We start from the raw sequence: 13534 nt of genomic DNA, 5'->3' as shown, positions 1-13534 counted from the left end.
GAATAACCAAAGAAACTTGGGGGGAAAAAAAGGACAAAGATGGAAGCATCACATTTCCTGATTTCAAACTATATTAAAAAGCTACTGTAATCAAAACAATATGGCATGAGCATAAAACAGATGCACATCAACCAAGGTGAATAAAAGGCCTAGAAATAAACTCACACATATATAATCAATTAATTTATAACAAAGGAGCCAAGAGTAGGGAAGGGATAGTCTCTTCAATAAATGATGCTGGGAAAAATGGATAGCCACATGCACAAAAGTAAAACTGGACCACTATCTTATATCATACACAAAAATCAACTCAAAATAGATTAAAGACATGAACACAAGACCTGAAATCCTATAACTCCTAGAAGAAAATATTAGGGATAAACTCCTTGACTAAATAATACTTTGACACCAAAAGCAAAGGCAATAAATAAATAAAGCAAGCAAGCAAAACTAAACAATTGGGATTGTAGCAAATTGAAAAGCTTCTGCACAGCAAAGGAAACCATCAACAAAATGAAAGGGCAACCTATGAAATAGAAAATACTTACAAAAATATGTCCAATAAGGAGTTAATATCCCAAGTATATAAGAACTCATGTAACTCAGTAGCAAAACACATATATACACACAGAGATGCTTAAAAAAGAACAACTAATTTTAAGATGAGCAAAGTATCTAAAACATTTTTCTAAAGATAACATCTAAATGGTCAATAGGTACACGAAAAGGTATTCAACATCACTTATCAGGAAATGCAAAACAAAACCACAATGAAATATCACCTCATATCTGTGAGAATATTTATTATCAAAGACAAGAGACACCAAATGCTGGACAGGATATGTAGAAAAGGGGACCTCATGTACCATGTGTAGGAAAGTAAACTGTTACAGCCACTGTGGAAGAGAGTTAAGGAGGTTCCTCCAGAAATTAAAAATATAACTACCATATGATACAGCAATCTCACTTCTAGGTATGCACCCAAAGGAAATGAAATCATCATCTCCAAAAGGTATATGTAGTCTCATGTTCATAGAAGCCTAATACACAATAGCTGAGGTATAAAAACAATGTAAATGCCCATTAAAGGACTAATGGATAAAGAAAATGTGGAATATATATGTAATAAAACATTATTCAGTCTTAAAAAAGGAAGTAAGTCCTGTTATTTGCATCAACAGAGATAAACCTCAAAGGCATTATGCTAAGCGAAATAAGTCGGAGAGAGACAAGTACCATACAGTATCACATAACACATGGTATCACTTACATGGGGAATAAAAAAAAAAAAGTAAAACAAAACAAAAAACTAACTCCTAGACAGAGTAAAAAAGTGATTGCCAGAAGCTGGGGGGTTGGGAAAGAAAGGTTAATATAAGAGAACACAAACTTTCTTATAATATGAATGGGGTCTGAGGATTTAATGTATAATATGGAAACTACAGTTTATTACGTATTATATAATTGAAACTTGCTGAGAGTTTAACTTACATGTTCTAATCAAAAAAAAAAAAAAAAAGAAAGAAAGAAAAATGGAAAGGAAAAAAAAAAGAACATTCTCTTCTCTCAGCACCACTGAGTCTTCTTTGCATGTGTCTGAGTCACCAATTGTCTTTGGGCATCCTTCCACTACTGACCAGCCCCTCTCCTGAATGACAAATTCATCCTTTAAACAGATCACTGCCTTCAAATTATTTTAGTCTCAAAAGTAACTTTGGCTGTGAAAGCCATTGTGTTCCCTAACCTAATGTTGAGTATCTCTATTTTGATACATGATATACTGACTGTATAACTTAGCTTACAGAAAGCAACCGTAGTCCCACGTTCTTTTTTTATGTTTGTTTGTTTGTTTGTTTGTTTATTTATTTATTTATTTATTTATTTATTTAGAGAGACAGCAAGCGTGAACAGGGATGGGGCAGAGAAAGAGGGAGAGAGAATCCTGGTGCAGAGCCAGGTAAGGGGCTCAATCCAACAAACCATGGGATCATAAACTGAGCCGAAATCGAGAGTCTGGCACTAAACTGTGACACCCAGGTGCCCCTAATTGCACATTCTTGACAGGGATCTCTTTTTCAGTAAATCTAACAGTTGATATATAGTCAAAAGATAGAAAGAAGCTGTTCACAATTTCTCGTGTTCCTATAACTACCATAGATACTTGATTTCTTCGGAGTAACCCTGCTAAAATATAGAGAAGAGTCTAATTCTTTGGGATTATGTATGTATCCCTTGCTTAATTTGGGCACTGGACAATTAGGCATGATATCAATGTACAGTCCTATAAAGTCTTTAAACATTGTTTAGAATCAATCCTGGAAGGAACAAAGAATTAGATTTAACAATTAGCAATACGCTTACTCCCTGGACATTTCTGAGAGGTTTCCTTTAGAGATTTAAAACAAAAACAAAAACAAAAAAAAACCAACCTCTTTTAGCCTACCAAAGTTGAGTCATTTATTTTTTTTAAAGCGCCATTTGTGGTGTTCTTTTAGCCTACCAAAGTTGAGTCATTTATTTTTTTTAAAGCGCCATTTGTGGTGTTTGAAACAACACTTTTAGTGTAGTGGAAGGAACTGAGAACTTGCACAATAAGTTCAAAGATCTGGATCAAGATTCTACCTTACCATTCACTGTGTGCCTTGAACACTTGAACAGTATCTCCCTAGTGGCTGAAATGTTTTTTTAATATGTAAAATGTGAAACTTTTAGCAGATGGCATCTAAATTTATTCTAGTTATTGACGCTGTGTGAAATGTGCCTTAGAATAAAACCTGTTGAAAGCCTTAAAAAAAGGTAGGAACAAGCAGCAGTAATTTATAAGGAGAGAGAATTTGCCACTCCACTTCCCACATTTATTCACCTATCATTCATTGCTTAATTGAAATACGTATTTATTAAGAATCTATCAATTCTAGGCAAATCTTTGTTATGGAGTATCCTTCCACCAGCCAGTCTTCAATGCATTCACGTTGTTTCACATCTTCATTCCTTATTGAGGATGCCCCACCACGAAGTTTTAGTCTTTACAATGCCTCCTTTCCAGTTCCCATTCCCTTAGCTAGTTGGAACCTCAGTGCCTCCAAGTTATCATTAAGTGTTAAGAGGTAATCAGGATAAAAGTAAAATAAAAACAGTATTAAAGGTATTCACTTTTCTCAGGGGTGCCTGGGTGCCTCAGTTGGTTAGCATCTGACTCTTGATTTTGGCTCAGGTCATGTTCTAGATTAATATGCCTCGCATAGAGCCCAATTAATATTATCTCTCTCTCTCCTCTCTCTCTCTCCCCACTTCCCCCATTCACATGCATGCTCACTTGCTCTCTCCCCACCCCCCAAAAATACTTTTTTTAAAGATTCCTATTCTAATGAAGGTTGCACAAATAGATCCATACATATATATTCAATTACAACCAAGTGGACAAAGTTATTCAGTGCAGAAAGAGCTTTCAAATAGTGCTTTAATAGCCATATGGAACAAATAACTATGTGGAGCCATAAGCATAACCATATGGAAAAAATAAATGCATCTTGACCTTTACCACACGTAATATACAAAAAGTATCTTAAAATGGATCAAAAGCCTAAATGTAAACGTTAAAACTATTAAGAAAATTACATAAGAGAAAAATTTTTCAACCTTGAGCATAACCAAAGATATTTTAGATGTGACACAAAAAGCATAGGCCATTAAAGAAAAATGTTAATAAACCAGACTTTATCAAAATTTAAAACTTCAGTTCTTCTTTATATACTAATAAAAGATAAGCCGCTGAGAGGGAAAAAATATTCTATAGACATCAAAAAATTTGCACCATAAAATATCAACAAACTCTCACAAATCATTAATACAAACACCAAGCAAAAAAAGAACAAAATATTTCATTGGATAGTTTGCAAAATAAGATTAAGTGACCAAAATAAAAAAAAGTGTTCTAAACTATCAACCAGAGAATTTCAAATTAAACCATGAGACATGGTTATGTACTAGAAAGGATAAACATAAAATATCAAATGGAAGGACATAAAGCAACCAAAGCATTCATACATTGCTGACAGCAATGTAAAACAGTAAAACTACTTTGAAAAACAACTTGGTAATGTCTTATAAAGTTAAATATGCACTTACCCTTTGACCCATCCATTCTTATTCCTAGATATTTACCTTAAAAATAAAAGTTAAAACCTATATCCATTCAGACTTGTACACAAATGTTCACAAAAGCTTTATTGATGGTCAAAAACTGGAGACAACTCAAAAACCCATCAGCAGGTAAATGGATAAACAACCTGTGGTATATCCATACAACAGATACACTTAGTAATAAAAAGAAACAAACTACTGAAACATAAAACAACATGAAAGAATCCTTAATATATTATGCTAAGTGGAAGAATTCAGACAGAATGTAAAGACCATATGATTCCATTTAAATGAAACTAAGAAAGGCAATATAATCAGTCAATTGCAATAGAGTATAGAACAGTGGTTGCTTAAGGCTAAGGATTGGGGATGAGTACTAACTAGGGAGTTATACAAGTAGAACTTTTAAGGTGATTAAAATGTTCTAGATTTTGACTGAAATAATTATTGCATGGTGTATACCCTCGTCAAAACTCATCAAAATCTATACTAAAAATGAATGCAGTTTATCTTGTATACATTATATATGAAACACTTGGCATTTTAAAAACTAATTTATCTTAACAAAAAAAAATAACCTAATTTAAAAACAAATTATTATTTGAAAAGTATATGTTAGAGAGAAGGGTAGCTTTCTTTTTCAGAACTTTCTGGTCTTTTCCCTGGAACTAAAAATATTCTTTGATTATTTACTCACCACAGATACTACACATCTTCAGAGAAATTCTACCTAGAAATCTATTTAAGACCTTGCTGTCTGGAATGACTGAAAAACCTCTGAAGACAAAAGCGATAAATGTATCCCAACTCATAAATATAAAATTTATTTCATAATCTTTAAGTAATTTTAATCACATATAAAATGTATTACATAAATTATTAGATAAATTTTAACACATTTACATGTATTGGCACACAGCTCCAAGGGCTAGAATGAGAACAATAATTTGGAATGCTGAATCTTTGATAAAACAATTCTGAACACATTAATAAATCTTACTTTATGGACTGTCAAAGGGCTTGTTTTCAACATGTCATTAAACAATATTTTATAATGTAGTATATTCTATTATTTAAAAATAGTAATAATACATGAGCTATTTGTATCATGAGAATTTATACCATAGATATAGTAAATTAGTAAATATACTAGACTATTACATCAGTTTTCTATTACTCTATAATGAAAACCCCAAAATCTATAGGATAAAAACCACCACCATCTTACATGTTCACAGTTCTGTGGGTCAGCAATTTGGGTTATGCTCAACTGCACAAATACCCTGCTGGTTGCACCTGGGGTCATTCATATAGTCGTAATCACCTGATAGTGCAATTGCAACCAAATGGTCTAAAATGGCTTCAAACACTTGTCTGGCAGTTAGTGGTCAAGTTGGGCCTCTCTCCCATAGTCTTTGAAAACCTTCAAAGAGGTTAGCCTATTGTCTACACGATGCTGACAAGATTCCTTAAGAGTAAGAGCAGAAGCCAAGAGGTCTTTGAGATCTGAGCTTAGAACTCCATGAAGCTTCTGGGTGGCTCAGTCTCTTGAGCATCTGACTCTTGATATCAGCTCAGGTCGTGATCTCACAGTTGTGAGATCCGGTCCCACATGGAGCTCTGCAAAGACAGCAGGGAGCCTGCTTGGGATTCTCTCTCTGCCCCTTCCTTCCTCATGAGCTCTTGCACGCGCTCTCTCTCTCTCTCTCAAAATAAACATTAAAAAAACCAAAAAACTCCCATCACTTCTGCTCTCATCTACTGACCAAAACAAGTTACAAAATGAGCCAAGATTAATGGGAGTGGAGAAAGAGACTCCACCTCAAAGTACTAGGCCTAAGGGTGTGTACCTAGAGACATGGGAGGAATTAGTGGCAATTTTATACAATATGCAAAAATACTAGTAGTGTGAAAAATGAAAAATTTTCAGAGCAACTTTTAACCTAGTTATGAGTAATATTTCCTAACCCACACTATATTGGTCACATCTTTTACCAATAAGTATTCAATTTTCTAGCTGTTTCTCTCCTTCTCTCCTGACTAAAAGGTCATTCAGATTTCTGACCTAACCATAATGCCATCATAATTCAAAAACTTTCTTTTTTCTGAAATTGCATACAGTTACAAGGGAAATTTCCAGAGTTCCACAAACATCAACTTCGGGCAAACTTAAGCTTCAGGCTTCAAAATCCAGGAAGGAGCAGCATAACGCATCTCAGATAAGACAGAATCCATGAGTAAAGAGGCTCTCAAAAGTGTTGATTAGATCACAGATGGAAAATTTGAAAAAGTGACAACAAAAACATGGTTTTGAAAATGAGAGGTTTACCTTGGAGAATGGGAGCTGTGCTCTTTAATGTGCCTGGTTCACTCGAGAGAAGACGTGCATCACACACAAACACACACAGGGTAGAACCACGTGTGCGGGAATCAGTTTGTCTGCCATCTGGGTTGGGGCAGGAGGGAGGTTTGGGTTGTAAAGATTAGAAAACTATGCCTCCATCACCAAAGGAACTTCTTTCAAAAAGTTATGAAAGGGAAGTATAACATGGTACAGATTCAACACAAAGGTACTCTAAGAAAAATGTAGAAAATAAAATTATTACAGTGTAGAAACAGCGAAGAGAAAAAAATGTGCTACAGAGATGAAATGTATGAATATAAATTCTACTATTAAAAAATAAGCAATTGCTATCAACAGAGACTGCAAAACCCACATGCTAGAACTCAGTATAAAGACAATAAATAAAACAGAAGAAAAAATTGAACTGACATGAAAAGACTTGGAGAAAACAAATTCACAGTAATAAAATAGTAACTAGAGTTTACACAAATAATAAATACTTCAGGAAGCATAAGATGATCATAACTGAAAAAAATGAGGAAATAAAAATAATTGAAAGGAGGAGAAAATAAAGACAATATGTAAAAGATACATAAAGCAGATTCAACATATTCATGTTGGGAATTCTCAAAAAAACACGTAAGTATGGCACAGAAAAAATTATAATTTACTATTAAAAAATAGTCCAGTTAACTATAGTCAATAATACTGCACTGTATTTTTGGAAGTTGTTAGAGTAGATGTTAAAAGTTTTCATCAAAAGAAAAAATATGCTATGTGTGGTGACAGATGTTAACTAGACTTTTGAGGTGATCATTTCACAATATATACATACACCAAATGATTATGTTGTAACACCTGAAACTCATATAATGTGTCAATTATATCTCAAAAAGAAAAAAAATAGCCCCATGAAAGAAGGCTTGAATCCAGCACTATTAAAAAGGACACATGGCAGAGGAAATGGACGTAAAACTTTCTACCTGAAGACATGACCTGGTAAAGTTACTGGACATTGAAACAGGAATACAAAGATCCTTAACATTGTGAAACACTGATGTTCTGCCTAAAAGGTAGGTTTATGCTTAATGGGGAAAATCTACAGGCATTTCCACAGAAGTCAAGAACAAGCCAATGCCTACTACCACCACTGTTATTTAACAGATTACTGAAGAAACTAGCCAGTTTAATTAGCTAAGAAAATAAAGGTATATATGAAATGAAGATGTAAAACTAACACTATTTACTGATGACATAACCATATATGTTGAAAATAAAAAGAATAAGCTCAAAAATGATACAATGAAACAATTTAATAATAGGGTAAATAATTGACATACAAAACTTAATAGCTTTAATTAATGAAATCAACCATGAACTTGAATACTTAGATGGAGCTAGAGAGAAAGCCCTCACTTATAACGTCAAGGTTAAAAGACAGTCCAGCTACAAGTTTTAAAGAATCATGCAAGTACTGTACAAAGAAAATATCAAAACACTACTGATGGGTATGCATGGTCTTAGATGAAGAGAATCCAGTTTATGAAAAATTAGTCATTTTTTTCTAAATGAATTATTTTATTAGAAAATATTCTTCTAAAATTTCTCAGAAAATTTTAGAAAAAGAGCTTAGAAGAAAGAGTTGATTCCACATTTCCTGTGGAAAAATAAATACGAATGGCCAGGAAAAGGTCTGAAAAGGAAGTGCAATGAAGAACGACCACTACCAAATCTCAAAATGTACACAGTTTCCACAATTCATATCGTTTAACAGTGATACAAAGGCAAAAAGACCAATGAAACAGGAAACAGTGCAGAATCGGAGGCAAATATGTGTGATTATTTGTATATAATAAAGATGGAATCTCCAATCATTGGAGCAACAGGAAATTATTCAGTAAATAGTACTAAGACAACCAAGTAGCCATTTTGTGAAAAGGCGGCCAGCTAGGTCTGAATTTACACAGTCCATACCAAAATAAATTACATCAACAAAGGCTTAAGGGCAAAAAACAAACTATAAAATGAAAGCTAAAAATGAGTGAATTTCCTTATAAGTGAGAAACGAATCTAACATAATTCCATTTCTTTGTCTTGAATATGGAATGGATATAATTTACGGTTTCTGCACTAAATAATATTAGGACCACACAAAAATATCTTGGCTGCTTTCTCCAGGAAATAGCTGCTAAAAGTTAAGATTATAAACTTACTTATCAAGATTAACAGATGTTTACCACAGCTCATGTCAACATTCTCATTTCAGTAGTCCCAATTCAAACCAATTTTATCATATATTTTGCCCAATCTCAGATAACTCCTCTCCTGTTAAGACCTGCCTTAAATTCACTCACCCAGACTCTAAAACCCTATAAATACTCTTCCTTAATTTCCTCATTTTGAGATCTTACTTGAAGAACTCTTGGTGTTCTCCCCCTTATTGCAGTAATTAATTAGTTTAACTATACTTGATTAACAGATTTTTTCCTACTCTTTTGAGAAGTCAACATTCAACATAATCATGCCTCAAAATCTAAAAAGCCACAAAAAAGAGATTGATACATTGCGGAAGAGTGAATGAAAGCTTCCATACAGCAAAACACCAAGAGAAAAATCAAAACACTAACCACAAACTGGGAAAATATTTATGGCCAAGGGCTAAGTTCCCTAACATATAAAGTGAGCCCTAAAATGAGAAAAACTAAAAAAAAAAAAATCTAAGAAGAAGAAGAATGCATAAAGGACATAAATAGTTTACAGAGAAGATAATACACATGCTTTTTAAGCATGTAAGAATACCTAGCTTCACTCCTATTAAAAGATAAATAAGCAGAAAATTTCACAAGAAATAATTGTTAGGTAAAAGGAAAGAGGAACAGAGTGAGAATAAAAGCGAGCTGGGAATGGGAAAACCTAGATTCTAGTCTATAATATTCCAGGGCCTGGAAAATATTAGACACTATTCTTTCATGTGTTCATCCATGTAATTGTTCATATAACAAGAATCTTTGTAGCATTCTTGAAATTTTATTATGTATCAAGGACAAGATCTTGATCTTGACCAAGCTCACAAACACTCAAAGAAGAACAGATTGACATCCAGGGGATTTTGATGGTGGGAAGGCTCTGAAGCTAACGTAAGGGAAACAAAATTAACCTGAGAAACAGCCCCTCTCCCAACACATCCACACACCCACCCCTGGCTTCTCACACTCCTGTCAACTTAGATGCATACCAGAATTTGGACTCATCCAAAGACTGAAAACAACATCAAACTACATGGGAAAGAGGAAGTGGCTAGTGAGGGCACTCTTTGGAATGTATTTATATCAAAAGATTAAATTTCCATTGAAGTTTGTAACCAGTTAGCAGAAACGGAAAAATAATAAAACTTGAAGAAGAGAAGATATCCAGTGTCCTGCAGAATATTTACCATATTCTCCTAGGTTATGCCTAAGGCAAAGTCTCCTCAACACTCTGGGTCATTTGTTACAGAAAGACACTAGTCTTTTAGTTCTCTTCTGGAATATTCTCTCATGAGTCTGGGTTTTTTCATTCTCCTCCAGTCTTTTAAGTCCATATCCCTTCCTTCAAACTTAAAGTTGATTCTTTATCATTCCCTTCACTCCCACTTTCCTACTAATCTTGGTGTTTACTCAATCCTCTGGACCCGGAATTTTTTCTTTGTCTTCCATTGTTCCCAGGGAATGACTACTCACCTTCTTTTGACTTCCTCTACCATAAAGTCACCCTTACTCTAGTACGCTAAAGTACACTGTGCCTATGTTTTACAGAGTATGTTACAGACCGTTTCATAATTAAATGAGAACATTTCTATTTCTCTCGCTCGAGAGTATGTCTTATTTATGTATCTTCCCCTCCTAGAAAAGGATCACACATAGAAAATACAGGCTTAGTGAATAAATAAAAGACAAACTAGAAAACTATACAGTAGTCTCACACCTTGTATTGTGGTATATAAACAGGAACATAACAGAGCAATACTTTTTTTAATAAAAAACAAAACAAATGTTTTTTTAAAATGCAGCAATCATCTAAAGGAAATGGCTATCTACACACGACTTGAAAATGGCAAGGAAGAAAAATGGCTTAAGTATTACTACAGAATAGGTTTATGTCATTTTATGCATTCATCCACTCATTCATTCAATAAATCTTTATGTGAACATGTATTATGAGCCAAGCAGTTTGGTCCATTCAAAGGAATACCTTTATAATTTAGATAAAACTGGTTGCCATTTGATGATGTCCGATAATTTTTACCTGACAGCATCAATCAACCAAAGAATACTTCATTAATGTTTATATTAAAGAATCACTTGGAAAGATTTAAAGCCACAGTTGGTATCAAGACCTAGTCAACCCACACAGGGCTATTCTAATATTCAATCTCAAAACGTAGCAAATCAAAGTGGCATGTTTATGCTATCTTTGAGATTCAAATAAAATACCGATTTATGCTCAATATGCTCAACAATAAAAAAGAATTTTAAATGTTAGGGTGTATTAAAATAAAGTTAAATACATACAATAGTTTCAAATACCCTCACTTAAATCACCAAGCCTCAACTGCATGGAAAATAAAATTACTTCAAAATATTTCAATGTGTGAAGGTTCTGATGTCTCAGTGAGGAAACTAAGCACGAAATCTACATTTGACTCTTCATATTGGCATTTCATATAAAGAACACAAACAGTAAGCCTATACTATAAAAATACATTTATTGGAAAAAAATCTGTTTCCTAATTTCTAAATGTTCCAAGTATCTGTCCTGGGATTGTTAAAAACCAATTATGCAGTGAGGCTGAGAAGACGGTAGGCATAAATACACCTGTGGGAACCAGTACAGCACTCACTCCCTAACTTGCTTATACCAAGCTTCACACCGCACCCCACACCCCCAGGCTTCAGTGGGTCTACCCTTTCCAGTCACTTTACCTTACTCCCAGTGCTGTGATTTATCTCCCCCCAGAACCTGTGCAAACCCTGCCGACTCTGCATCTCCCGACCCAAGCAATTTGTGAGGCCTTGGTCCTGGTGCATCAGCAAGCCCTATGAAAGCCCCAGGGGCACCTTGGGAAAACTGTGCTCCCCACCCACGTTGAACACTTTGCAGTTCCACACAGGCCTCCCCAGTCCCAGGGAGTTCGCAGTGGCAGGTCTCATTTCACAAGCAGACCCTTGTGGACCTTGTTACAATTACCTGCCAACCCTGGCCGAAGATCAAACATTGCCCACAACAGGCAAAGAGAGGCTCCACAGATGAGTAAACTGAAGGGAAAAGTAGCCAGGACACAACACAGAGGAGATACCCCTGGAGAACTGGGCTCTGTTCAACAGGGGGACGCTGCACTGCAGTGCGCATCAGGACTTCTTCTTCATAAGGCCATTGCTATCAAGGGCAGGAGACACAGCTGACTTTCCCCACATACAGAGACAGACACAGATTTAGACAAACTGGGGGAATAGGTCTCAAAACATAGGAATAGGTCTCAAATGAAAGAAAACAAATTCCTCAAAGGAATGGGTCTCAAATGAAAGAAAAGGACAAAAGCACAGCAAGAGACATAAGCCAAACAGAAATAATTAATATGCCAGATGGAGAACTTAACGATAATACAGGTAATCACTGGATTTGAGAAAAGAGTAGAGGACATCAGAGAAAACCCTTAACACAGAGATGAAAAAGAGCCAATCAGAGATGAACACAATGAATAAAATTAAAAATACACTTCATGGAATAAATAGCAGATAGAATAAGCAGAGGAATTAGCTAATGACCTGGAAAACAGTGATGGAAAGTAACCAAGCAGAGAAAAAGAGAGAAAAAAAATAATGCAAAATGAGGAATAAACGTAGGCAACTCAGCAATTCCATCCAGCACAACAGTATTTGTATATACGGATCTCGGAAGAAGGAGAGAGAAAAAAGGGGGCAGAATATTTGAAGAAATAACAGCTGAAACTTCTTCTCATCTGGAGAAGGAAACAGATATCCAGACCAGGAGGCACACAGAGCTCCCAAAAAAATCAACCAAGAGAGATCAACACCAAGATACATAATAATTAAAATGGCAAGAAGTGGTAATAAAGAGACAATTTTAAAAACACCAAAGAAAACAGTTATATATGAGGGAAACCTCATAAGGCTATCAGGTTTTTCAGCAGAAACTTCACATGCCAAAAGGAAGTAGCATGATATATCCAAAGTGCAGAGGGAAAAAGCTGCACCCAAAAATACTCTATCCAGCAAGGCTATCATTCACAATAGAAAGAGAGAGAAAGAGTTTCTCAAATAAAAGCTAAAGGAATTCATGATCACTAAACAAGCCCTACAATAAATATTAAAGGGGACTCTGAGTGCAAAGGAAGATCTTCATCAAGAGTAAGAAAAATAGGAAACACAAAAGCAGTGTGTGTGTGTGTGTGTGTTTGTGTGTACACACACACATATATTTATTAGAGATATAATAGAGATATAATATATATATATATATATATATATATATATATATATATACACACACACATACATTTTAGAGATACTTGTCCGGGGGTGCCTGGGTGGCTCAGTCCAGTAAGCGTCCAACTCTTGGTTTCTCACTGTTCCTGAAATCAAACCCCGCACTGGGCTCTGCGCTAACAGCACAGAGCCTACTTTGGATTCTCTCTCCTTGTCTCTCTTCCCCTACCTGACTTGTGCTCACTGTCTTGCTCTCGTTCTCTGAAAATAAACTTCGAGAAAAATGTATGTATCTGTAAAAGTCAGTGAAGGGATTCACAAAATAAAACGATGTAAAATATGACACCATATACCTAAAATATCAGGGTGGCAGAAAGCAGAGAGTAAAAAAAATGGGTTTAAAGTCAAGTGACCATCAACTTCATATAGATTGGTATATGCAGAAGATAGTATATACAAACCTAATGATAATCACAACAAAAACCCACCAATAAATATGTAAAGAGAAAGAAATTGAATTATATCATGAAAGAAAACCAACAAACTATGAAAGAAACAAAGA

At 34.8% G+C, this 13534-nt stretch overlaps 1 long non-coding RNA gene across 8 annotated transcripts in view; it reads right to left on the bottom strand.

Annotated features, from left to right (window-relative positions):
- LOC147572493 (uncharacterized) overlaps window positions 1-13534 on the bottom strand; it is a 378670-nt gene that overhangs the window by 105997 nt on the left and 259139 nt on the right. For 7 of the 8 annotated variants that reach the window (XR_015246110.1, XR_015246105.1, XR_015246107.1 and 4 more), the window contains one exon: window positions 6473-6718. The exons of the other annotated variant lie outside the window; for it this stretch is intronic. This is a non-coding gene — a long non-coding RNA (uncharacterized LOC147572493). The remainder of the gene's footprint in view (window positions 1-6472; window positions 6719-13534) is intronic. 8 annotated transcript variants of the gene reach the window in all.

The sequence above is a fragment of the Puma concolor genome, chromosome E4 (assembly GCF_028749965.1).
Source record: "Puma concolor isolate L17-30 chromosome E4, mPumCon1.1.hap2, whole genome shotgun sequence".
NCBI lineage: Eukaryota > Metazoa > Chordata > Mammalia > Carnivora > Felidae > Puma > Puma concolor.
Note: the sequence above shows the minus strand (reverse complement) of the source record. Positions and strands in the feature narration are given on the sequence as shown.